This window comes from Leucopleurus acutus (assembly GCF_964270905.1).
Source record: "Leucopleurus acutus genome assembly, chromosome: 13".
NCBI classification, from domain to species: domain Eukaryota; kingdom Metazoa; phylum Chordata; class Mammalia; order Artiodactyla; family Delphinidae; genus Leucopleurus; species Leucopleurus acutus.
Window position 1 is genome coordinate 45,703,782 of NC_139155.1, and position 26,752 is coordinate 45,730,533.

Here is a 26,752-nt window from a genome sequence, read left to right on the forward strand (position 1 = left end):
TACATAGCATAAAATTTACCATTTTAACTGTTCTTATGTACACTGTTCAGTAGCATTCAGTACATCCACATTTTTGTGCAACCATCACCACCATCCATCTCCAGAACTATGTCATCTTTCCCAACTGAAAATCTGTGCCCATTAAATACTAACTCCCTATTTGCCTCTCCCTGCAGGCCCTGCCAACCAACAGTGTACTTTTTGTCTCTATAAATTTGACTATGCAAGGTACCTCATATAAGTGGAAACATAAAATATCTGTCCTTTTGTGACTGCCTTATTTCACTTAGCATAATGTCCTCAAGGTTCATCCATGTTCTAGCCTGTGTCAGAATTTTCTTCTAACACTGAATGATATTCTTTTGTGTATATATATCACATTTTATTTCTTTATTCATTCATCAGTGGACACTCAGCTATTGTGAATAATGCTACTATGAACATGGATATGCAAATATCGCTTCAAGTCTGTGCTTTCCGTTCTTTGGGGTGTGTACCTGGAAGTGAAATTGCTGTATCAAATTCAACGTTTAATTTTTTGAGGAATTTCCGTACTATTTTCCACAACAGCTACATCGTTTACATTCCCACTAGCAATGAATAAGAGTTCCAATTTCTCTACATCCTCCATAACACTTATTTTCCGGGAGATTTTTTTAGTACATTTTTCTCCTCCTTGCCTTCCCTTCCTCCTCCCTCCTCCTCACCTCCTCCCCCTTCTCCTCATCATCATGTCCTCCCCCTTCTCCTCCTCCTCCTCACCTCCTCCCCCTCCTCCTCCTCCTCCTCACCTCCTCCCCTCCTCTTCCTCTTCCTCACCTCCTCCCCCTCCTCCTCCTCCTCATCTCCTCCCCCTCTTCCTCCCTCCTCCTCACCTCCTCCCCCCCTCCTCCTCCTCCTCATCCTTCCTCCTGCTTCTTCTCCTTCTTCTTCTTCCTCCTCTCCTCCTTCTTCTTCTTCTTCTCCTCCTTCTTCCTCTTCTTTTTACGTCCACCTAATTGCAAAATGTGAGCTTCACGTGAAAGGGAATCCCCCCGTTTTGTTTTCAGTAGTGTATTCAACATGCCTAAAATATTACTTGGCATATTATGGATACTCGATAAGCAGTTGTTGAATCTATAATAATGTAAGGATGGATAACATGTGTTTGCTTATATATATGCTTGCCTAGATATAATACTTGTAAAGAATAATAATAGTTCAGAAGAGAACACAAAAAGAGGCACACAACTTCATATAAACATGATGGATTGTACATAAATATTTTTACCACTGTTTCAACTGAAACCTCCATAAAATGAGAGTAAAGGAATAAAAAATAATAATAGTAAATCAGCCAGGGCAAAGAAAAAAGGAGAAGAAAGGACAGTTTTTTACTTGTTGGAATATACATGGACAGCAGCTACCTAACTAAACTGATGAAGAAAGTGAAACCTATCCTGGCAGCAAGAGAAACACAAAAGTCAGTGATGTTCACTGAAGATCAGCATAAAACATTAAGAACGGGGGCACCAAGTATCTCATAAAATGGAGTGTGGAATGGCACTGAAAACAGTAGAAATTTTTATAGACTTAGGTCCTACAGCTCCCCTCCTAGAAACACTTTTGTCTCAGAGAACATAGGCTCAACACCTGGTGGAGTATTATCCCCCAAACAGGAATGAGTGAAAGACTACACATTGAATAATGAGAAAGCTGGTTCCCTCTTCCATTCAGCCCATGAATACTAACATCCCAAGTAAGAGATTGGAGAGGTCCTCTCTAGGAAAACTGACTAACTAACCACTACAATCAGACAACTGGGAGAAATACAGGTTCTACTCAGCTTTTTAGTGCATCTCATTGAACGTGATCTATCCAATGGTTGCCAGACATTTCATCTCTGCAAGACAGAGATTAAACAAGTATAAGAAAAGAAAACCAAAACATAGTGTGCAGACAGTGGAAGAAAATTTCAAAGAAATAATAAAATGCCATTAGATATATGACAAGATACTGCATTTACAATACAAGAATAAAAGTTTATAAAGAAAAGAACATTCAGAGACCAAAATAGGTCTCATAAAATAAAAACATGACACCAAAACTGAAAACAAAATCACAAAAGTTTGAATGTCAAATTTGGTAGTTCTCCCAAAATGTGAAACAAAAGTATAAAGATGGAAAGTAAAAGGTAAGAAAATTAATGGAGGAAATTATAAGGTGAGTAAAAAGTAAAATTTCCTACAAGTGACGATTCTGAATTTCTAGACCAAGAGGGCCCAGCAACTACCCAGCACAATTTGTAAAAATAGTCCTATTCCAATGTAAATAATCAAGAAATTTCCAAAACAGTAGGTAAGAAAAATATCCCAAATGCATCTAGGGAGAAAACCAAAATAGATCTCATGCAAAAAACTGCAAGTAAGAATGACTTAAGACTTCTTACTAGGCTAAATTGATTCTAGAAGATAATGGGAGAGTGCTTTCAAAATCTTGAGGAAAATGTACTTCCAATCTTGAATTCTATATTCATCCAACTGCAAATTAAGAAAGAGGTAGAGTAAAAATAGGTTCAGAAATCAAGACTTCAAAATAAATGTATTTCATCTTTCAGGAAGTTACTAAATAATATGCTCCACCTATGCAAGGAAGTAAACCAAGAAAAAGAAATACAAGAGTTTCACCCCAGAAGTGATGTAAAGGAAATGACCAGGATGATGGTAATAGAGAGACAGAGCTCCCACCATGCTGCTGCTTAACAAGCAAGCAGTCCAGTTGGAAGCACAAGAAGGAAAGGCTCCAAAGATCTCTCCAAGGAAGGAAAAGATGAAATTGATAGATGGCCTAAAGCTTTAAATGTTTTGGGATGATATAGACACTTCTGGAAGAGGGTTTGGGGGTAAACAAGTAAAAGATCCATAGAAAACCATGCAAAGAGCAACAATAGGGAGTTAATGCCCCAGAAAACAAAAAAGTGAATAAGAAAGCCGATCACTGTGTTGATCGGCTGTCAAAATATTTACACAGTCACTCAAACTATTGCGTTTATACAATTAAATAAGGTATTGGGAGGATGGGGGTATATGAGAGTAAATATATCTCACAATGGGAGATAAATAGAAAAACTGAGACATAATAAAGAAAAATTAAGAAAAAATTGACGTTAAGTAGAAAATTTAAGGAATGGCTATATAACATATTATTAGAAAGATTTTAATATATTTACCTGAAAAGAGTAAGAGTTTGTCATGAGGAGGTACGGTTCAAGAGATTGCTAGGATGTCTGTTAATTTGTTTGTTTGTTTATAGGCCTTATACATGTAAATTTTTTTTTTTTTTTTTGTGGTACGCGGGCCTCTCACTGTTGTGGCCTCTCCCTTTGTGGAGCACAGACTCTGGACGCGCAGGCTCAGCGGCCATGGCTCATGGGCCCAGCCGCTCCGCGGCATGTGGGATCTTCCCAGAGCGGGGCACGAACCTGTGTCCCCTGCATCGGCAGGCGGACTCTCAACCACTGCGCCACCAGGGAAGCCCTATACATGTAAATTTAAAAAAAAAACAAATAAAATAAAGATTTATCAAAACACAGACACCAAGTATGTTAGAGAAGACTCGGATCTCTTGAGAATCAGACACCAAGATGGAATTATGCATGTAGGAGATTTACTGGGTAAACACCTATGCAGAAAAGAGTAGAAGAAGTGGGAGCTGGAATGGAGCACCTTCTGACAGTAATGCAGGTTTGAGACCTGTGAAAAAACAGATGAAGAATGGAGGATATGTAGTTAGAGCCTCAGACTGCAGAACAGCTCTGAGAAAGGCTCAGCCAGACCAATGTGTAGCCTCAGTACATATATGACCCATTTGAAGAGTCCCACGTTGTGCAGAAATGGCCAGGCTCTAATCGTGTTCTGTCCTTGGTTAGTAGCAGCCTGGGAAGACAGTGGTTTTGGCATGAGTGCTGTTGTGGAGGCACAAGTGCAGCAGATGGAGAATGTCAGCTTACCTTACAACAAGCTCTGTTGAAGGCAGAAATGAGTTGTGTGTTTCCATGGTTGCCACCACCCTAAAAATGGAGGATGTGGAAAAGTTTAATTTATTTCTTAATTAAATGCTCCAGTTCTCCTTTTAGAGATAATAGAGATTTAAGGTACAGTTAAAGTGTCTAGTCTTATTTTAGAAACTGTAGGTTCTTTGGCTTATAAAGATATTCTTTATTTTACAAAAAAAAAAATTATGGTTCTTCAAAATGGTATTTTTAACCATTAAAGACCCGTCATTCCATGAGTTGAGTGGATGCTGGCCAGAAGAACAGAGCTCTTAACCTCTCATCCACATGCCTAGGAGTTAACTTGAGCAAAAAATAGCTGGGGGCAGGATGAGAAATGCTGACATTAACTCCTATCAAGAAGAAAGTCCTATGACTGAGAGCTGGGAGGAGAGGAAACCCTACATTCTTGGCTGTAGCAATCTGATGTGCAATCTTCACTTATTGAGCTGAGAGCAAAAGGAGGGAGCATTATTTTGTTCAAATACCATATCCTCTTGCCTTTCTTGCTGAATTTTCATAGATTTTCTTGAATAGATGTTTCTTTATTTGCTGTTTGCCCTTAAAACCGTTTCCAAAGGCTTTCAGTGGTTGTTTTTGTTTTTTTAAATGATATTCATCAGTCTCACTGGAGAGCAGATCTGAAAGTTTCTCCCACTGTCATTCTGGTAGTCATTTCCACTGACTGGATTTTAAATTGAAGAGTAACGTGATTTTATATATATACACAAATATTTATTGTAAATATACACATATATATTAGGAAGACTTTTTTTTTTTTTTTTTTTTGCCATACGCGGGCCTCTCACTGTTGTGGCCTCTCCCGTTGCGGAGCACAGGCTCCTGACGCGCAGCTCAGCGGCCATGGCTCACGGGCCCAGCAGCTCCGCAGCATGTGGGATCTTCCTGGACCGGGGCACGAACCCATGTCCCCTGCATCGGCAGGCGGACTCTCAACCACTGCGCCACCAGGGAAGCCCAAGAAGACAATTTTTAAAGGGATTTAACAAAGTCAAGAAACATCTAATTAAATTGTATTATGTGCCAAGCACTGTTCAGTCATTAAGCTGGAGGTACAATAGTGAACAAAACAGGTCATGTTCCTATTATTTTGGAACATATATTCTGGTGAGAGAAAAATTAGGTTAGCAAATAAATAAATATCAGGTGGAGGCAAGTACTATGAATACAAATGAAACAGGGTAAGGAGACAGAAAATGAGAGAAAAATGAGTCCTGTTTTAGGAAGGTGGTCAGGGAAGACCTTTATGATATTTGAGCATAGACAAAAATGATGTGAGGAGACTAGTCAAGTGTTTGTCTGAGGGAAGAGTGTTCCAGGCTGGTGCAAAGACCGTGAGGCAGGAATATGCTTGGCATGTGCAAAGAGTGGTAAAGAGGTCAACATGGCTGGAATGAAGTAAGCAAGGGGCAACGTATTAGATGAGGTAGAAAAGTAGCTGGTAGAAAATTTGTCTAGGTCCTTATAAGCCTCATTTAGGATCAAGTGATATGGAAAACCATTGAAAATCTCGAGAAAAGAGTGATATGTTCTGAGCTATGTTTAAAATGTTTCCTCTAGATACAGTATAAAGATTAGACTGCAGTGGGACAAGCCTGGAAGCAGGCAGAGATCCAACAAACCATGCAGTAGATAATGGTGGGTCAGACAAAGATATTAGCTGTCAGTGGAACAAGGTAGTGAGAAACAGTTGATTACAGATACATTAAAGGAGTTGAGCCTATATGCTGTGCTTATGCATTAGACACAGTATGAGAGAGGTTTTTTTTTTTTGAACTGAGAAATTGGAAAAATGGTGTTACCGTTTAATAAGATAAAAAGTTTAAGGGAGGAACATTTGGAGTATGTGAAAGTAGAGGTATTTTTTTTAACCACTGAGATTGAGATGATGCCTGAAAGCCACATGTAGAAAATAGATTTTCGGAGAAGAAGAATGAATGGACATTGGAAAGCAATTTAGAAATTTAGCAGAGGGACTATAAAAATGTAGAGGGATTGAGTATAGAGAGCAGAGTAGACAGACAATTAGGAAGTAGAAACAATTGGACTTGGTGATTAATAAGTGAATGAAAAGGAGGAATCCAAGATGACTTTGTTTTCTGGCTTGGTTGACTCTTTGGAAAATAATGCCATTTATCAAAATAGCAATTACAGGAGGAGGTATACTCTTAGACATTTATTGTAGGTGATTTTTATAAGAACTCATTTTAACTGAATAGTACCTTTATAATTTCAAAAGTTAGTGACTTTGAGAGATTGAATATTACTCAGTTAAGCAGGTTCAGCCACACTGGCTTCAACTTCCAGGAAGGGAGAATGTTTCCAGACTGAATAACATGAATATTCTCAAAGCCACTAATATGAGGTTAAACAGCAATGTTAGGCTAATGATTGATCCTCCAATTACTCTCCTGTGAGTATTAGGTTTCTATATCAGGCAAATATATTCATAGGTCCAATCAATCCACCTGTCGTTTGGAAGGCTTAAAAACACCCGCAAACAGAAGCACATTTTTAAAAAATTGTTCTTGTTGCTCATCTTAGGATCAGAGTAAAACTCAAAATCTTAACATCATCCAAAGAAACAAGCAGTAACTACAATGAGAAAAGGGTATTGATTTCTGAAAAATATTTCACAATTTATTGAAAAATATGTTTATAACTAAGATCCCAGAAAAACACTGTTACTTTTCTATGTCAAAGTATTCTCTGTAACTTCATGGACTGATTCCTACAAATTCTCATGGTCACCATTAGACAGCGCCTCCTTCTGCCGAAGAATCTGCATGAATCCTGTGTTAATCTGTGCACTTGCGTTTCCTCATGCTTTGCTCACAAGATGTTATTTGATCAAATTTGATTTTCAAAGTAATATATTTGGGTCATCTTCATGTTCTGACCTTTAAACTGAAACTAAACTACTTTTTATTACCCTTAAACGAATAAGATACATTTTACTAGTTATCAAGCACTAGATGAAAGTGAGCTCTACTTGTGATTCCTAGCAGAGGAGCATTTATGTATTTCACGGATCACCTCTTAGGAAGCAGTCATCTGTGACTAGTATGGCTATACTCCTCGTCTGTAAAAGCTGTCTCGTGTGCTCAGAGTTTCCTTCTTCTGTGAGAGCAATTTTATGCTTTCTCTTTTTTCCCTTCCTTCTTGTCCTCCTTTTCTTCCATTTAGCATTTATTTTGTCTGCTATACATGGATATCTGCAAAGTACTGTGGCAGGTTCCAAAAAAAACAATGACGAAAAAATACAGTATCTGCCATCAAAGATCTTATAATCCAGTATATATATATATATATATATATATATATAGAGAGAGAGAGAGAGAGAGAGAGAGAGAGAGAGAGGGAGGGAGGGAGGGAGACAATGATAAATAATTTCAGGAGTGAAGTGTCCAAGAGTGCAGTGGAGAAAAACACAGTGAGGGGAATAATTTACTCTGTACGGGAAAATCATGTTCCTAGCATAATAGAAATAATGAGCTGGGTGTTGAAAGATGAGTAGAAGTTTACTTGTTAGAGAAGTGGGTAAGAGACATATCTGATACAGAGACCATCTTATATAAACCACACATTGTGAAAGAAATGCACTCAGGGAACAATGTCTGGGGCATAGACAGTATTAGGAGGAGTGGCTGGGGATGTGTCTGGGAATTTAAATGGAACTAGATTATAAAGTCCTCGAATGTCACAAGAAGAAGTTTACACCCACTACTAAAAGGGGGTAGAATCAATAGATGTTATAATAATACCTATACAAACTCAGCTGAGAGGTATGCTGACTGTGGGGTAACTAAGACCAGGGAGGATACCTTTACAGTGGGAAAAAATATGACTGTTTTTAAGGAAGAATGTAGACTACAGTAAATGTTGATAAAGTTGAATTGAGTTGCATATAAAAGTAAACTCAAAATACCTTAAATAATAAAGGAGTTTCATTGGCTTACATAGCAAGAACTTAAAACAGACTTCAGGATTTGGATTAAAGGTTTTTGAATATTGTTCATGGATCTGGTTTCTTTCTGTCTCTTTGCTCTTACTTGCATGGTGTCAGTAGGCTCCCCATTGTGGCTGCAGGATGTTTGTCATCACCACCTTAAGTTTCATTCTTCATTATGCAACTCTAATGATTGCCAGAGCACCTGGGGGATTTCAATTTGTGGATGAAGCCCAGCAGCAGTAATTTCTGGCTATTGCCTACATTTGCATTAAGAGGGCAGATGTGTTTTGAATCCAGAGAGGAAGTATCTAATTTAAAACAGAATGTCAATTAGCAGCTGGAAATATATGGTTTAATACTCTGATCATGATGTTATAAAGTGCTAGGAACTATGGACTCTAGCCCTGTTATCTGACTTTAAAGCTAGGCTTGAGTTCTAATAGGAAACTGAAGGGAAAATAAAGGCTTGAAATGATTAAAATGCATGGACTGAACACAGTTGGTAGGGTAAAAGTTGTATAATGGGAAGATAGGGGCTGATAATTCAATGCACAGGGTATGCCATTCAGATCCTTATTTGGCATATGTATGGTACTTGCCACTATTGGGAGCTCCAGATCCATTTAATGTGTGTGCTGAAAGATAAGGTAAATACAGTTCCCTTTGGGAATTTTATATATTTACTCTACTTTCAGATTGTAGATTAAATATTCAAAAGTATAATATTTAATTTACTATACATATTTAAAATTACACATAACATAAAATAATGAAACTGTTTTATTTGGTTTTTAATTTTCAACATCAGAGACTCTTACTTTATCAGAGTGATTTCTTTTGGATTTATGTAACACAGATTTCTATAAAATATCATCTTTTTTGAGCATGTATGTTGTCTGAGAGGTGGGTAATGATCAATCCATGTATTATGCTGTCACAGTGAATTTTATCCAAAGCCACAATAAGCCGTTTGTATAACAGAACATTTTAAAATTTCTCTTCCTCTTGGAAAAGCTTTGTTATCTCTGCTACAGAACCATTTTCTCTATTGCTCCTTTAAAGTATTTAACGAGCTTGTTTGTAATGACATGCGGCCTTTAAATCTGTGAGGTCACACTCCCAGGAATAATGACTAATTGGTGTTAATTTTCTTTGCTTCCTTTTTCACATTTCTATTGGTGACCTCTATAAATTTCCCAGATTAGCATTGATTGAAGTCATTCAGGCTAATGTGTCGTCTCTCAACATTACTTTGATGCTCCAAATAAAGGAATTGAAAAGAAATAAACAAAAAAAAACATAACATGAGAGATGTGGGAGGGATTCAAACACAATTGTTGTTCTTAGAGAATTTTTGGGAAAAGAGTGAAGGGAAAAAATCTTGGTATATTTAGGGGTATAAGGTATTCAAAAGCTTACAATTCTCCTTCTGAATGTTTAAAATGCACCTCAAATTCAATATGGCCAAAATAAACTCAACATCTTTTCTTCATAAATTGGCTTTCCTTCCTATATTCCAATTCTCAAAGAATAGCAACAATATTGATCAATATCGCTTCCTTATTGTCTATATCTTATCAGTCCCCAAATTCATCTATTTCTAGCTCTTCAGTATCTATTTCATCTCCTTTCTCTTTCCAATGCCCCTGATTCATTTTAGACATCATCATTTAGTCCCTGAACTATTGTAAAAATCCTCAAACTATCCCTGTCCTAATTTTTCACAATCTCAGGGACATCATACTATTGTTCTGGTTAACTTTTTAAAATGTGCAGTTGAAAATGTTATTTCCTGAACTGGAGATTGGGATTCACATGTATACACTGATGTGTATAAAATTGATGACTAATAAGAACCTGCAGTATAAAAAAACAAACAAAGAAACAAAACAACTGATACTAAACTTTCATTGCATTATTTGTATGGAAATATGTTAATATAAATGTTTCAGACGTCACATGAAATTTCTAAAAATCTTATATGTTCTGGTATAATGTTATAAGTCATAATTCTAGTTATTACTTTAAAATGTATATCTCAGAAATAACTAAATTTCCTTGTCAATTGCATTATTATGAACTTTCATCAAATTTTTAACTGTGGTCATTTTTAAGTCTTTTGTCATTTACAGACAGTTCTGGGTGTACTCTGATGCTTTTGCAAATATGTTGCTATAAAAGGGTTTCATCTTCAAGGAATTCATGGAAAAGACTCTGACAAGTACAGGTTTCTGGTAACTGACTATACTGCTGAACTGAATGAATAAGCATTTTCAGAACTCTAATGAAAAACTGATGAACTCATAAAAGTGCTAACAAAAGATCAAGATAAAAAACAATTAATTACATGGGACTGAGTGAACTGATGAGGATGATTACAATTTTTGTGACTTTCTGTTTGAATTTAAAAAAAAAAAAACCCAGAAGGACTCAGAGGCAAAAATATACAAATCAATTTTCACTGCAAAGTATAGGAGCTGTTACAGTGGAGGATTCCTGGACTGAATGTCAATATTATGACATAGTATGAGTGTGTTTCGTGTTTGGTAATTGCAGTCATTGTTGCTTTTGTTGTGGTCATCCATTTACAATGCTTGGTGTCAGTCTATTTATCTCCTGTAAAAATAAAACACAGTGTGTGTGGGTGTGAAAAAAAAAGTTATTTCCTGATTTAGTCATGAATGACTACTTGTGGTTTCTTGAACTGTATATGCCTTCTAACACTTGCAAGATTTTCACATGCTGGTATCTTTCCTAGGAATATTCTCTTCAATATGCATGCCAATAGGTAGCCTTCCCTTGTAGAATTATGTTGTGTTCAATTTTGTATCTGCAGAATATAGGCTACATAGCTCCTCAAGGCACTTACCATGATGCACGTATTACTGCTTCCCCCAGTCTCTGAACCCTTAAAGGAGGAAGGACATATTTTTTCTTGTTTCTCCAATATAAAATATTGATATTTTTCAGAGGACAGAGTAAATCCTTATGTTGAATGAATAAATGAGTGCAGGCAAGAAATTAACTCAAAGCGTAGTATCTATATCTTTGTTAAACAAGAAAAAAGAGCATTTTCTAGAGGTGAAAAGTAGAGGATGATGTTAGGAAAGTTGACGGGACTGTTAAGTGTAAAATCAATTGCAAAGACTCCATCCGGGGCTAAGTATAATAATGGACCAGCAGTAATGAAAGTTCTAAATTGAAGTGTAATTCTACATTTTAATATACTAAACAGTAGAATCTTATAGTTTAGCCAGTAGGAGAGAAGAAAAATGACTTGAGAAAAAAAAGACTATTTTATTTGAAATGTCCCCATGGTTTTCAGAATGAGAAACACTACCAGGAGTAGAGAAATTCAAAAGAGGAACTATGATTTTTCAAAAGACATTTATAGGAAATGAAAGCATGAGAGAGGTGGAAAGATGGGAGGCTATGGGCAGAGCATAGATATATTATGAGTTAAGTTCAAGGAAATTTGTAATTTTTTCCCAAAAGCCCTCTTAGTTAAATGTCATCACTGCCTTTCTCATGATTTTGAGGCAGCTATCTATCTATCTATCTATCTACTAAGAGTATGTAGTGAGAGTGTTTTTGACTTACTAAAGTCTATTATGAAAAATAGCATGCATGTACTTGGTAAAGACAATTCCTATCAATAAATACATTTGCATTGAAAAATATGAGTCTTTCTTCCATCCCAAATTTCCAAACTCACACTCAAGAGCAAGGACCCTGGGCCCCTACCTGTAGGGCTTTGGGGGTCCTGGAGCTGGTGTCAGCCCGTGGTGGGCAGGGCCAAGGCAGGCAGTCTGGGGACTAGTGCCAGCTCACCGGTGTCAGGTCAGAGGATCTCTGGCTATAGGGTCCTAGCAGTCCCAGAGTTGGTCAGTCTGCCCACTGGTGGGTAAAGCTAGTGCTGTCCCCTAGTAGGTAGAACTGGGTCCATGGGTCTCTGGCTGCAGAACCATGCGTTTCCCCAAGCTTGTGCAGGTGCACTGGTGTGCGAGGTCTGGTCCTGGGCTCTCCGGTGGACAAGGCTGAGTCCTGAGGTGGCTGTGGGCTCAGAGGGTCTTACGGCAGCAGGCCTGCTGATGGGTGGGGCTGTGTTCCTCCTCCCTCTCTGAGAGGTTCTCCAGGATCAGCAGGTAGGTCTGACCCAGGCCTCTTTCAAATTACTTCTATCCTGGGTCCCAGAGCATGTGAAATTTTGTGTGCACCCTTTAAGAGTGGAGTTTTGTTTCCCACAGCCCTCTGAGTCTCCTGAAAGTAAGACTCGGTTGCTTTCAAAGCCAAATGTCCTGGGGGCTTAACTTCTTGGTGCAGGACCCTGGAAATGGGGAGCTTGATGTAGGACTTGGATACCTCGCTCCTTGGGGAGAGCCTCTGCAACTATATCCTCTCATTTGTGGCCCACCCACCAGGGTGTATGGGTCTTGACTATACCAAGTCTCTGCCCCTCCAACCCATCTCATTGTTTTCCTTCTTTATATTTTTAGTTGTAGAAGAGGTCTTTTTCATCAATCATTGCTCGGTAAATAGTTGTAATTTGGGTGTGCCTGTGGGAGGAGGTGAGTTCAAGGTCTTCCTAGTCTGCCATCCTGGCCACCAAGTCTTTCATTGGCAGAGCTCTTGCCAGGCAAGAAGAGGAAGACTTTCTTCTTCCTGTTGGGCTCTGCTATTGTCATAGGGCATGAGAGTTTCCCCTTCTGGTTTCCTGACTCTATTTAATTGAGGTTTCTCTTTATTGATTTTTATAGTATTCTTGTTTTTCTTTCTTTATCATCAGTTTTTCAGTTTTGCCTATTTTACTGGTCTTTTCAACATTTACTTGTACTTTATTTATTTATTTATTTTTCTTTGCGGTACGCGGGCCTCTCACTGTTGTGCCCTCTCCCATTGCGGAGCACAGGCTCCGGATGCGTAGGCTCAGCGGCCATGGCTCATGGGCCCAGCCACTCCGTGGCATGTGGGATCTTCCCAGACCGGGGCACAAACCCGTGTCCCCTGCAACGGCAGTCGGACTCTCAACCACTGCGCCACCAGGGAAGCCCTTACTTGTACTTTAAATTAAATCTATTTACTTAGTATGGCTTTACACTATTTTTTTTTTTTACTTGTTTTCTTAGCTTCTTGAATTGAATGCCTAGTTTATTGATTTTTTCCCCTAATAAATTTTCCTCCAAGGAACTGTCCCACACAGTTGTCTTTGCAGAGATTTTATTGTGTTGATTTCTAAATAATTCCCATTATGACTATCTTTTTTATTGTTTAGAAGTGTCTGTTTCCTTTTTTTGTCTGTTGGGTTTTGCTATTTTTGTTGATTGGTTGGTCAAGTGGTTTATACTTTCCGTATGAAGGGTATATTTTGGTGTCCCCTTTCATTGTTCATTTCCAATTTATTACATAGTAATCAGATAGTATTTGTATGCTTTTCACTTTTTTGCAAATGTTTGAGGCCATTTTTAAACCTTTGCTACCCTGTCAATGAGATTTCTCTTGTTGTAGCATTATCTCACTTGTTACCTCATCACTAGCCATCTTATTGACTTCCATCTTACTCTTTTTCCTGTTATCTTTCTTTGCCATATTTTAAAGGGAATTAAGACAGAGGTCCAAAAAATTGGGGGGAATAACCAAATTTAATTTATTTGCCTCAGGAAACTATGGGAAAATACTTTGGGACAGCTTTCCTCTGAGATCTTTAAACAGTTTGTGAATAGAAAAAAAGGATATAAAATTTTTCTCTGTGGCAGAGATCTTGATAATAAGAGCTGTTGATGCAAAAGAAATTTTCAAATAGAAAAAATTCCAGATTTCATAATACAGTCATTTCAAAAATAGAACACACATTCACAGGCAAACTGTGACTATATTAAAGCCTTTACTTGTGGGAATTTCTTATTTTCACAGAAAGAGAAAGAGACACATTTCTCAGTGTATCATAAGCTGATATTAAAAATAATATATAATAAACTGGGTCATTCAAATGATATATTCCATTTACTTTCAGTCTCATACGTCCAAACATGAATGTAAAACTTAGAGCGCTATAAGATGTAACTTTTTGATTAATCAGTAGTTTTCTTAAGTCAGAAATTATTTCCATAATAACTTTTCAAGAATTTACTTTTTCAGTCTTCCAAAACAAGTATCCTATTTAATTTGTGGAAGTCAGTGATAAACTAAGCTAACACAGACCTCCTGTTGACATCATATATAACAACAATATATTAAGATAAACTGCCTAGCACTGAGATGCATACACTTAGAAAGTAAAATTTATTCTTTCTCTTTTTGATACTTTGCTGGAGAAAAAAAGTAAAGATGCAGCTTAATGTCTTAAAGATAGAAAGTGTCTTAAAATGTAGGTAAAAAGCTCTAAATGACTTTTGAATTGAGTCTTTCTCAATTCAGAGTCACCTATCAATACTGTTTGAGAGTAAAACAAGGACAAAGTATGGGGTTTGTTTTTAAACTAAACGTGTTGAATTTAAGGGACCTTATTAAATTTCTATTTAAGTTCTCTCCTCAGTTTTTTGTGTAAACATTTATTTTGCTTTTACAATGCGCTGATATAAGTAGTTATTTTTTTAAATGCACTCACTTGTTAGAATAGAAATTGCGACAGAGTAAAAGGGCATTTCTTTTTAATTATTTCATGGAGAATTATGAACTTTCCATGAGTTTAAGGTCTGTTCTAAGTTTTGTGAGGTGATATACCTCTCTTGCTTTGCTTATTTGGAACCATCCTCATTAAAACATATGGACACAAGAGAGGAAACTTGCTATAGAGGAAACTTGTTTTCTACTACCCTCCCTTGCAAAAAGAAAATGGCCAATACCTCCTGCTGTGTAGAACGGAGCTTGCTGAATTCTAACTGGCAATCCACAAAAGAGCTTTCAGTAAACAGGAGCTTAACATTTAACTGCCAACATAAGAAATTTAGAGTAAATTGAATTTTCTGTGGCCTCCCAGGTCTAGCAATGGAAATCAACAAGCTGAAGAAGCCTCACTTAGCTGTTGCTAAGTTACAGTGAATACCCATTGTAATGCTGGTGGATGTACATTAATTCCAAGTACTGTCATTATGCACTGTGGTAATACAAAGAAGAACAAATAGATTTTAAATGATTTTTTAATCTCATTAAATTAAACAGAAGCAGTATTCCTCTTTCACCATTTTCCCTTTTGTCTTCAGGCTTTTTTTTGTTTTTTCAAATTATTATTGTTGCTAAAACTTAATAGTAAGAGAAGGAAGGAAAATGCAGCTTTACAGGTGGAAATATAGCATACATTTTGTTTCTGTCTATGAGATAACAGAATAGTAAGCAGTTCCAAGAAAGAAATAATATGTGCGTAGGTTGCAGGAAGGGGACCCCTTCCAGGGCCCGAGAGTGGGCTCTTGTCTAACACTCAGAAATGAATTGTCCGAGGAGACACACGTGCTGACAAAGCAAGAGACTTTATTGGAAAGAGGCGCCCGGGCAGAGAACAGCAGGGTAAGGGAACCCAGGAGAACTGCTCTGACATGTGGCTCGCAGTCTCAGGTTTTATGGTGATGGGGTTAGTTTCTGGGTTGTCTCTGGTCAATCATTCTGACTCAGGGCCCTTCCTGGTGGCACACGCATCACTCAGCCTAGATGGAATCAAGCGAGAAGGATTCTGGGAGGTTGGTAAGACATATGGGCTGGAGTCTCCTCTCTCCTTTTGACCTTTCCTGAAATCTTCTGGTTGGTAGTAGCTTGTTAGTTCCACGTTCCTTACCAGGACCTCCTGTTGTAAGATAACTCATGCAAGGGGTTACTATGGTGCCTGGCCAGGGCAGGTGGTTTCGATCAGTGGTTGCCCTGACACTTATATACAATGAAAGTGTAGAATGTGTCTTCAGTATTTTCTTGCTGCTCAGCAATAACACAGTGCTCTTACTGAAGCTTACTTAGAATACAGTTTAGTCTGAGACAGAACTTTACAATTTCTACCTGAAAACCGATAATGGTGGCTCATCTAAACTGAGTTCCCAAACTGAGAACAGAGATTTGTTTGTACATCATTTGGGAGTAGATATTTCTTACAAATTCTATTCACTCTAAGGCCCAAATTGCTATCATAAATGCCACATCTTCCTAAGAATCCTAAAAGGATGTATCACTCATATCTTTAAAAAGACAATGAACTATTTTAAAAATGAATTAATCATTGTGTATGAATTATACTCTATCTGTATTTTATTGAACAATTTTCTTAAGTCCTTTCTATTAATGTTATAGTAAGTACATATATCCTTTACAACAACTAACATAATGAAGCTATATAAATACCACAAGTATAAGTAAAAGTAATATATAAATAGACCTGATATTAACCCATAATCTCCACTCATTTGGACGCATATCCTTTTCCTCTTTTTCATTTGCTAATCTGCCCCTGCTGTCCTTGCCATTCCATTCTCCACAGCATTTCATATCTCTCCACATTGCATCTTAACTGTGCTTTCTTACAGTCGTTCATTTATAAATATTTGAATGCCTATCAGGTGCAGGTCTGTTATAGACACTAAAAAAAAATGATAGCAAGTAGTATCAGATTTGGTAACAGCTTATGACTTAAACACAAATGTTAAATACTATTATTACACAAATACATATATATAAGTGTACCCATAATAAATGCTATGGAGTAGAGTTGCAGGGTTCAGTGATACCACATACCAGAGAAGTTTGAGCCAGTCAGGGAGGTCAGAAGAAAGCTGACCTAAAGAATTAAGAAATGAGATGAGAGCTGTAGGAGGAGTTGGCATTCAACCAGGCAAAATGAGTACTAGAAGTGGAGATTTCCAATCAAAAGCATGCGAATATATGAAATAATCAAGGATACCAAACAGTACAGCATGTGAATGAAAAACTTATGTGAAATGACTGCCTTGAGCAACGTTTTAAGGAAATTGGTATTTATCCTAATAGCTTTGGAAAGTTTTTGAAGTGGCACTAAGCTGTGGTAGGTAATAGAGTTTGAAAAGTGAGAAAAGAATTAATAGCGACACACCATGTAGGAAGGTAGTGCCTTAATTTAGTTTAGAAAGGAAGATGGTGAGAACAAGATCCAGACAAGTAGATAGACTTGGAAGCATTTAAAAATTAATATTAAATAAAAATGATGCATAGGATATGGAATGTGGGAGATGGATGTGTTAAGGATTACTCCTATGGGGATGCCTTTCACAGGGATAAGGAGTGAATTTAGTGTCCAATACATTAAGTTTGGAGCACCTTTGAAAAAATCCAAGATAAAATGTTATTTAACAAGTTCAAGGCCGCTGGTGGCAGTGTATGAGTCAACCAAATGCTGGTGGAAATTGAAGCAGTATAGATACCATTCATTAGAGGGAGAATATAGAATGAGAAAAGAAGAGAATCCAGGAATAAACTTTAAGTAATTCCAACATTTAATGACCAGGTAAAGGGAACATTTCCAAAAGAAAGGCTAAAGAGTGACCATAGATGTCAGAGGAAATTCAAGAAAGTGATGTGTATGGGAGAGAATATTTCAAGGAGAGAGACTTCAAAAGTGTCGAATGTTACTAAGAGACCAAATACAATGAGATCTAGAACGTTCTTATCAAATTGAGAGACAAGGAGATAGGTCATTACTGATCCTAATGAAAACTGGAATTAAGGGCAGATTGGAGTGGGTTGAAAGGTGAATGAAAATGTAAAAAATGGGGAAAGGAAACATAGAAAACCCTTTTTATGATTTTCTTTTAGTTTTTCTAATTGCTCAAAATTCATTCTTTAATGTGGTTCTGAGAATCTATTTAGTTCTTATCACATAATGAAAAAATATGCATTCCACTCTGTAACACATGGGTGCTACATGCTATCTTCTCAAAAAATATTAGTACTACAGAATGGCAATTGCTGCTCTACTTGGGGATATTTCGTAGTCTTACTACCACTGAACAAAAGAACAACAGTCAGACTTGGAATTAACCCGATGGCTCTTCTTCAATTTCTTAGAATTTTTATTTTTTGTTTAATCATTTTTTTATTTGCTTTATTCTTACTTCTGTTTCTCTACAACACTCCAAGTTTAAAGATTGTATATTTTCCACTTGACTTGTGATTTTGACTATGCTCAGATTTCATGTGTTTTACACTAAGTTGACTGTTTCTTAGATGCAGAGGGGAAATTAAATCAAGAATTTATTTTCCAATCATTCCTATTTCCCCCACATTAGTATTTTCCACCTTGCACCACTAAGTGGAGAACACAATGGAGAAAATGGGGTGTTTATAGTCAGAGGAATACACATTTTTAAAAGTATTCACTTTTATTGAATAAAAGTTTTTTGAAAAAATAAAATAACTTATTTTATTGAAAACAAAAACACTTCACGACATGAGAGAATGAAGCAAGTTGATAAGACATCTGTTCTTCTCTAGCAGTCCTTAATTTTACCCTCAAAGTTCCTAAGCATTTTAAGGAAAGGTTGAAGAAAGTCTTATTTCTATACTTCTGTCCTCCCTTTAGACCTCTGAGGGCTGCTCAGTGGCAGCATTTGTTGAGGTAGCATATAAATGGGTCATATGCCTCTTTGGAAATAAAGTGGCCTGGATTGGGTAGGAGAGCCAGAGGGAAGATGGGTGAAGGCAGATGCCAGGAGGTGAATCAGAGGTTGGAGTTAGTTGGCAATGTTTTACCCTATCTAGAGAGAACCTCATGATGAAAGCTGTAGTAAGAACCAGATGTTACCTATTTCCTGTAACAGCATTAGTGGTCTCTCAGGCCAGGGTAAGGAAGGGCCTGTGGACAGGTTCACAGCAACTATGTACTGTGTAAATGTCAGTGCCAAATTTGAAAGAACTAAAGTGGCTGGTGAGAACAGGGTTAAGGCACAAACGTTAGAGTACACCAATTCACAAAGCTCTAACCCCATGTATGCGTATATATATAAAGCATACATAGACTTATTTGCAGACACTTGTGCATGCATACACACACACACACACACACACACACACACACACACACACATTTGAACAACCACTCTTTCATTAATATTTCCTGGTGCGGAGAGACAAAGGGCAAATACTAGGGTGATTTGGTTAAAATAATGCCCAGTATTTAAAAGAGCATTATTTGAACTTATCTTTTTGTAAAAAAAAATTTTTTTAAGCTCAGGTTCTATGAACTATACATACAGTATTTCATTGAAAGTCATCTCTACCTCTAGATGCTTCCACATGCTCTTGAAATAATCTAAAATATAGAATATAGGGGAAAACACCTGGATGCACAAGTGTTTGTACAATATTCAATATTACTTAAGCTATTAATGTACCAATAAATAATTTATTTGAAAGAAGATTAAAAGCTCTATTATGCTACCACAGAAATATAGTCAATCTTCCTTATCTAAAGTAAAAATTGGATTAAAATTATTCAATACTCAACAGATTCCTGTGACAAAGTTAACTTTAAGTCTGACAAAATAAGTGCCCTTCAGATTCTTCCTAAACAATGAGCATCACTTTTTTTTTCCAAGAAAGCTGAGATCATTTTGCTGAGATAGGCAATGCCTCTCAAGGAGTCAGGCTTAGTGTAATGTAACCTTAGGAACTGAGAACTGCAAGGTTTCAGCTGCCCATAAGTATATTTTTGTGTTCATCTGCCATGATCTCACCCTTTCTTTGTGCCTAGCATGACATTCTGGTACAAATATAAGGCTGTCTCCAGAAGGGCATGAAAAGATGAAGGGGAAACCCAGTCTCTCCAACCTACCATTATCTACAGATAGATCTAATGAATGAGTTTGCCAGATTTCCTAATTGGCTTGGAAGCACAAGAAAAAAATTTTAAGCTTAGGTTCTATGGAGGAGGTACCCAGGTAGGAAAGGAATAGCAACCACTTTCTCCTTTACAGCTGTGCTTGGAGTACTCCGTGGGTCTTCACTCCCTGTTCATACTTACTCTTATTTGAATAAGCTTAATACAGATGAAGAAATACAGCAAAAAGTAACAAAGAGTAATAAGCCAAACATAGTGCATTTTTTGAAAGAAGTAAATAAAACACAGTGAAGTGAGGAATTAGATCAGATATTAGGTCCTGAAAGTACAATTATTTTTGGAAAAAATTAATCAATATTAAACATCAGAATGGAAAATATAGAAAGCCACCCATCCCAGACATCTTTACTTGCTTATTTGGTGCTTTGCCAAATTGTGCCTTGGAGGAAAAATAGCATTTATTTTCTCAATGTACTAATTCAATTAAGAATAAACTGTTGGGGCTTCCCTGGTGGTGCAGTGGTTGAGAGTCCGCCTGCCGTTGCAGGGGACACGGGTTCGTGCCCCGGTCCGCGAAGATCCCACATGCCGCGGAGCGGCTGGGCCTGTGAGCCATGGCTGCTGAGCCTGCGCGTCCGGAGCCTGTGCTCCGCAACGGGAGAGGCCACAACGGTGAGAGGCCCGCGTACCGCAAAAACAAAAAAAAAGAATAAACTGTTGTATTTTTCATATGCTTTCTGGTGAATTTTGAAAATTCAGAAAGGTCATGTGGACATTTAAAAAAGAGATAAATCATTTATTTCATGTGTAGTCTTTCCATTATCAATTTGACATAATTTTATCCCAAAACTGAATTCTGGAAAATATTGGAATTAGTCAAGGGAAAATTGTTTTCTTTTTTTGGTAGAAATTTCCACATAACTTAGTAGTAGAAGAGCATTTTGTTTGAACTGTTAACTATAATAGCTGCTGCCAAGAAAGAACAGGGTTTCAGGCAAGAGTAATCATTCCTGACAGCTCAACTCCCCATAAATTTAAGCGTATGCTGTCAGATTAAAATAAATGTTTTTAATCATCAACCTTTGTCTGGGTGATACTGTCTTCAGCAGGTGGTTCAGGATCAGATTTTCCAAGGAACACAGAAACAATGCATAATTGTTATGTCATTAACTACTATGCCTGTCAGAATTTCTGTCCCATCATTTATGGCTTTTAAATTCAGCTTCATGATTAATTTTTCCATTCCATCTCAAATGTATGGCCAGAAAGCTCTAAGGTCTGTTTGGTATAATTAGCAGCAGTGCCCACTTGTTCTAGAAGAGACTATTTATTAAGCATTTTCATTCCTTATTGAAGATGACATCATTTATCTCCTTCCCAAATACATACATACTCACACACACACCCTTTTTTCCCCTTAATATTCACCCTCTCTATTATTTTGCTTTAGAATTTCATAAGTGGAGAGAAACAGATCCAAGGATTGTATGTGTTACATACAGTTTTTGCTCTAATAGAATCCTGGAATATTCCATTATAAACGCTATTTTTTCCTTAGGGAATTGACACATATAATTTCCTTAAGTGTTCTGAGAGTCATGCAGGTGAGAAGAATGCCGGGTCACAAGCAACAACAGCCTTAAAAATCTCAATCATTCTTGTTGACAAACATTCATCAGCTTTGTGTTGCACAGCAAATCATAACACTGCATTATTTATGTTTCTAACAAGGATTTTCATTTCAACTCTCTAATGGGGGAAAGTCCAATTCTACATGCAACAGCCCAATGCAGACTGGAATTCTAGGAAATAATAAGAGATGCCAGGATATCAGCTAATCTAACACATTTTATTTCTTTAACCTCCTTCAGAATGTCAAGCTTGACTTGCCATTTCCATAAAATTTAACTCCAGAAATTATACATTATCCATTTTCAGCTTGTTTTTATATATTTCTATTACCACTGTAATTACAATATTTATAAATAAATATTTACTTTGGTGCTTCCATCATACTGTCATCTTCATTGTAATATCAGTGCTATTTAAAAATATTGTGTACTATGACTCATAATATAGTATAGACATAGGCTCCTTCATTTGTGAGTGGTGATTAGGACAGCAATTTTAAAAATATTTAAATAGATCTGATAATTTCAGAGAATAAGTCCATGATTTTCATGTTCCTACAGCTTGTAATTGACCAGAGTTGATTCATCATTGTCCCTTCAAATTTTTCAAATTAAAGATGTAAAATGTTTTACATATGAAGTTATTCCCTTTATCATCCAACTTTCTAACTTCCCTCCTCCTCACAAGAGGCTGTTATCATAAATTGGTGTGTATCCCCCAGTGTGTGTGTGTGGTGTGTGTGTGTGTGTGTGTGTGTGTGTGTGTGTGTGTGTGTGTGTGTGTGTGTGTGTGTGTGTGTATCTCCACATTGTTTGAAGAACGTTTTCTTTTCTTGTCATAAATGACTTAAGTGACATATTACAACTTTTGTTTTCACTCAGCATTGTTTTTTAGACCTAGCCATGATGATAAATACAGTTCAAATTCATTGATCTAGATCATTCCTTGTAATTGTATGCAGCTCCTCCATAAGCAATTACCACAATAGAAGTTGGAGTTGTTTCTGATTTTTCTTTATGATAAATAATATTGCAATAAATTTGTGTCCTTATGCATATGCACATAAGTTTCTCTAAAGTAAATAACTGCAGATGAAATCTCATAAGTTATATGCATTTTCATATTTATTAAATATTGTGAAACTGAAGGAAAGGGAATTTAACTTGGCTAAGCTGTGAGAAAATTACATGCTCTTCATATGCAGTGTTTTTGCTGACTCATAATATCAAAACATCTATGGATCAGGATTAAAAGATTTTTATGTCAACAGCATAAGATTTAATAGTTACAATTTAACCAGTAGTAAATTACAGTAAATACCATGGCATTGTTTTCCAAGCTCAAATCTTTATAAATGTGAAGCAAAAGTGAATAATATTTTCATAACTTTTAAACTGCTATAACAATAGTCTTTTCCTAGTAATTGCCTGATGTAACCAAAATCTTATATTTTTATGCCATAATTATTTCTAAAATCATATATATATTTTTTAATTGAAAGGAACCATAGAAACCAACAAGTTATTTTAGCAATAAAATAAAATTCAGGCCAAATAAATTTTCAATATTTTTTGGATACCTTCCTTTTCCATATTCCTCAGAATGAGTATAAATGTATTCACAAGAGGAAAAAATAGTGCCTAGATACTCACAGCCATATTTTTATATACTACCTACTATCACTTTCCATTTATTTTATATACATTCTACTACTTCCAGTATTTGGAATACTCCCCAAATATAAGATTATATTTTTATTTTGTTTTGAAGATTAGATAATAATTTGTATTTTGAAAGTATGATGTTGCAGATGATAATATGATTTACTTGTGTACTCATGTATTTAAATGTAGATTTCCTGCAATGAGCTTCAGATATACACTTGATTAAGACTAATCAGACAGTTAAAATACTGTATCTTTGGATCCTGATCCTATCGTTTTTTGCTTTACTCAGATGGTATAGATTACAAACTCAGATAATGTTTTCTCCTAATTTCTCCCTTTCATTTTTACGAATATCACTCTCACTAATTAAGAAATATGAAATACTTTTGTACCACTGCACTACCCCATTATAATTATCCTCAACATCATTTGCATGATTAGGTTGTTGACTCTATTTGATCTGTGACCTCTCTCCTTTAATTTGGGATGCTGCAGGTTATATTGTATATATGTAAATCAAAATCTACACTAGTTTGTTTTCCAGATAGGTTTCATTTGCGTTCTTTAGGGCAATGCTCATCACTTTACCGTTATATCCTGATAGTCACTTCCAATATATGCTGACTCCATTACAGTAGTGGATTCCTAAAAGCTCTGGGAGAAATCATTTACTTCCTCATTGCAGTAGCTGGCCATGCAGCCCTAGTGAAATCAATCTGTGTGCTGTAAATAAATTGTTAATAAACACACTCATTTATTGGCATCGGCCATACGAACAGATAAAATCCTCGGCCAATTTTTCTTCCATCCTAGGAATCGGGTAGTTGATTTGCAGTCAGATACACTATCCTGATATCCTACCTACGTTATCCTTGGGAATGCTTCCTAAACTACACAGGTGTCACCGCATCGTAGAAAAACCCCACAGCAATCGGAAAGTCTCTCGTCTGTGCAAAGTAGAGGGGAAAGCTGCAAGACCCCAAATCTTTCTCCTCCTTCCTAAAAGATGTAGAATTTGCTACCAATAAAACAGGCCTCTTAAAAAAGAAAGAAAAAGCTACGTGTGCAAGCAGCGTACATAAATAGGGGCTAGGGAAAAGGCCCCTCCCTCCCTCTCTCCCATCGCTCCCCCCTTCTCTCTCCTTCTCCCCTTGCCCCCTCCCTCTCTCTTCCTTTGCTTCTAATTGCACCTGTAATAGGATGAAAAATCACATTCACCGGAACACCAGGGCTATTGCCCCTGAGAGTGGTGCCAGCCCTCAGTCTAGAGCACTGACTTTGAGAAGGGGCAGGAACATGATCAGAAAGTGCAGCCAAGGGAAGAGGTTGGTAGTGAGTAGACTGTATACAGAGAGAGAAGGACGGAGGAAGAAATATTTAACATGCAATGTAAAGTTTTTATTGGAAAGTGTGATGAACTTCTATATAAATGTGCTAGTTATTTGCAGTATGTTCTAAAAACATTGTCTCTATGATATTGATTCTTTGTAACATTCTAGGCTTCCTTTGCAGATAGCCTGGCACAGAGTCAACTCTGTGTGTGTGTTTCTGTGTATGTGCTTGGATATGTGTGTGAATATTCCATGTGATCCCCAAAAGAATAGCTCTTCTTGGGTTTAATATGTGTGTGTGTATTGTTATATGTTAGCCCAATATTAATTTCTTATTCAAATCTGTGGTACCTTTACATATTAAATATAATGGTAATCTCTTAGTGTCTGAAAGGGGTGTTGAAATCTTCCACTGTACACTTTGATACAGTTCTGGCTTCTCTTCTAAGTTCTAGAATTTTTGCTTTTTTAATTCTGGGCTATACATTTAGAGACCTACACAGAAGACCATGATTTATTTTTCCTTTTATCAATGTGTAATGCTTCTCTTTATCTCTTGTGATGTTTATATCTTAACTTCACTTTTAGACCTAAAGTGTTTTTTTGTACAGGTTTTAGTGTCTTTCAATTTAAGCATATTATTTGCTTGTTTAAATAGGATTTCCTTAGCTAAATAGTATTAGATTATATATTTGTATCCAACATGAGGAGGTCTCTCCCTCTTTTTCTCTCCCTCTCTCTATCTCTGCCTCTGTCTCTCTCTGGCTGAGTTTTACTTATAACTTTTCTTATATTTCCATTATATAAGAAATTCTGCCATCTTATTTTGTGCTTATTGTTGTATCTTGTCCTACTTTCCACTATATAAATCAAATTTTTTATGCAGAATTAAAAAATGTATTATTAAAATCTACCCTTAATTGTATCTACCATTTGCTTAATTGTATCTACCAATTAAGATACAGTTAATTAATACAATTAATCTACCAATTAATTTCTCAATATCTATATGCTTCACTGAAACACTGCAAGAACTTGAGCACATTCTCGATTTTGCTGGGTTCCCAAAACCAACTTGCACCAGTGGGATAGTTAAATCTAGATTAAGGATACATTTATTTAGCTTGCAGGTTTAGATGATAGTTTATCAAGCTATAAAATTACTTGTGCAAAGTTCCTTTTCTCTATCAATTTGAAAATATTAATAGTCACCTTGCATCTAGGAAACTGTTGAAAACTCTGAGAACAAACAATATTCTTCCTTCATAGGTAGTTGCATTTTTTTAAGTTTTTAGAATGTATCCTTCTTTTTAATCTTCTTAAATTTCCCTATAATACTTTTATAATGTACTTTTTCTTTTTATTTTTTTCTAATATCATTTTGAGACTCTAAATAAATTTTAGTTGAGACCCGGTATCTCTCTTTAATTCAAGGAAATAATTAATTCTTTAAATATTTTCCCTTGTTTATTACTTTTTTTCTCCTTTGAGACTCCCATTATAAATATATTGATGTCTGCTTTTTTTTCTCTGCATTTTTTACCTCTTATCTCACTCTAAAAAATCTGTTTTTTTTAGATATTTTCCAAGAGAGTGCTGGAGTTGATCTTCCTCTTCAGTAAATTGAGGTACAACCATTATATACTTTGACTATGCACATACATACATATGTATTTACATAACACATACTATATGCCATTGATTTCAGTATGCACATATTTTCATTCAGTTCTTTAAAACTGAGATATATCTAACAATTGATGATATCTCAAATATCCTACTGTCAGGTAGCTGTCAGTAGTTGCTACTGCCTATGCATGCATGAACTAGGTTAAAGCCATTCATATGATTGTGAGTTTTTCCTTTGTACTGTTAACACTGCACATTTATAGTTTAATTTCTTTGTAAACTTCAAAACTATTAAACCATAATTTGACCTTAAAATGAAAATTTACTGTATACACAACAAGGCATAGGAAGAATGACATCAGGGTCAGGTTGATGGTAGTGAATTAGATATTTGTCTTTGAAGGAATGTGCACAATTTCATAGTGCTTGCAACACAATAACCAAGTACTTTATGAGACGTAAGAAAAGAAGATGGCTTCCAGTAAATGAAGCTATGCTACATGTTGTAACTGATATGTATACAAAAAGCTTGTAAAAAAACATGTTTTACTAAGGTTCTCCAAAGAAACTTAACCAATTGGATGTATATAAAGAAAGAGAAAGAGATTTATTTTAAAGGATTGGCTTGTACAATTGTAGAGATTGCAAGTTTACAGGGAAGGCTGGTAGGATGGAAATTCCAGCAAGTGTTCATGTTGCTGTTTG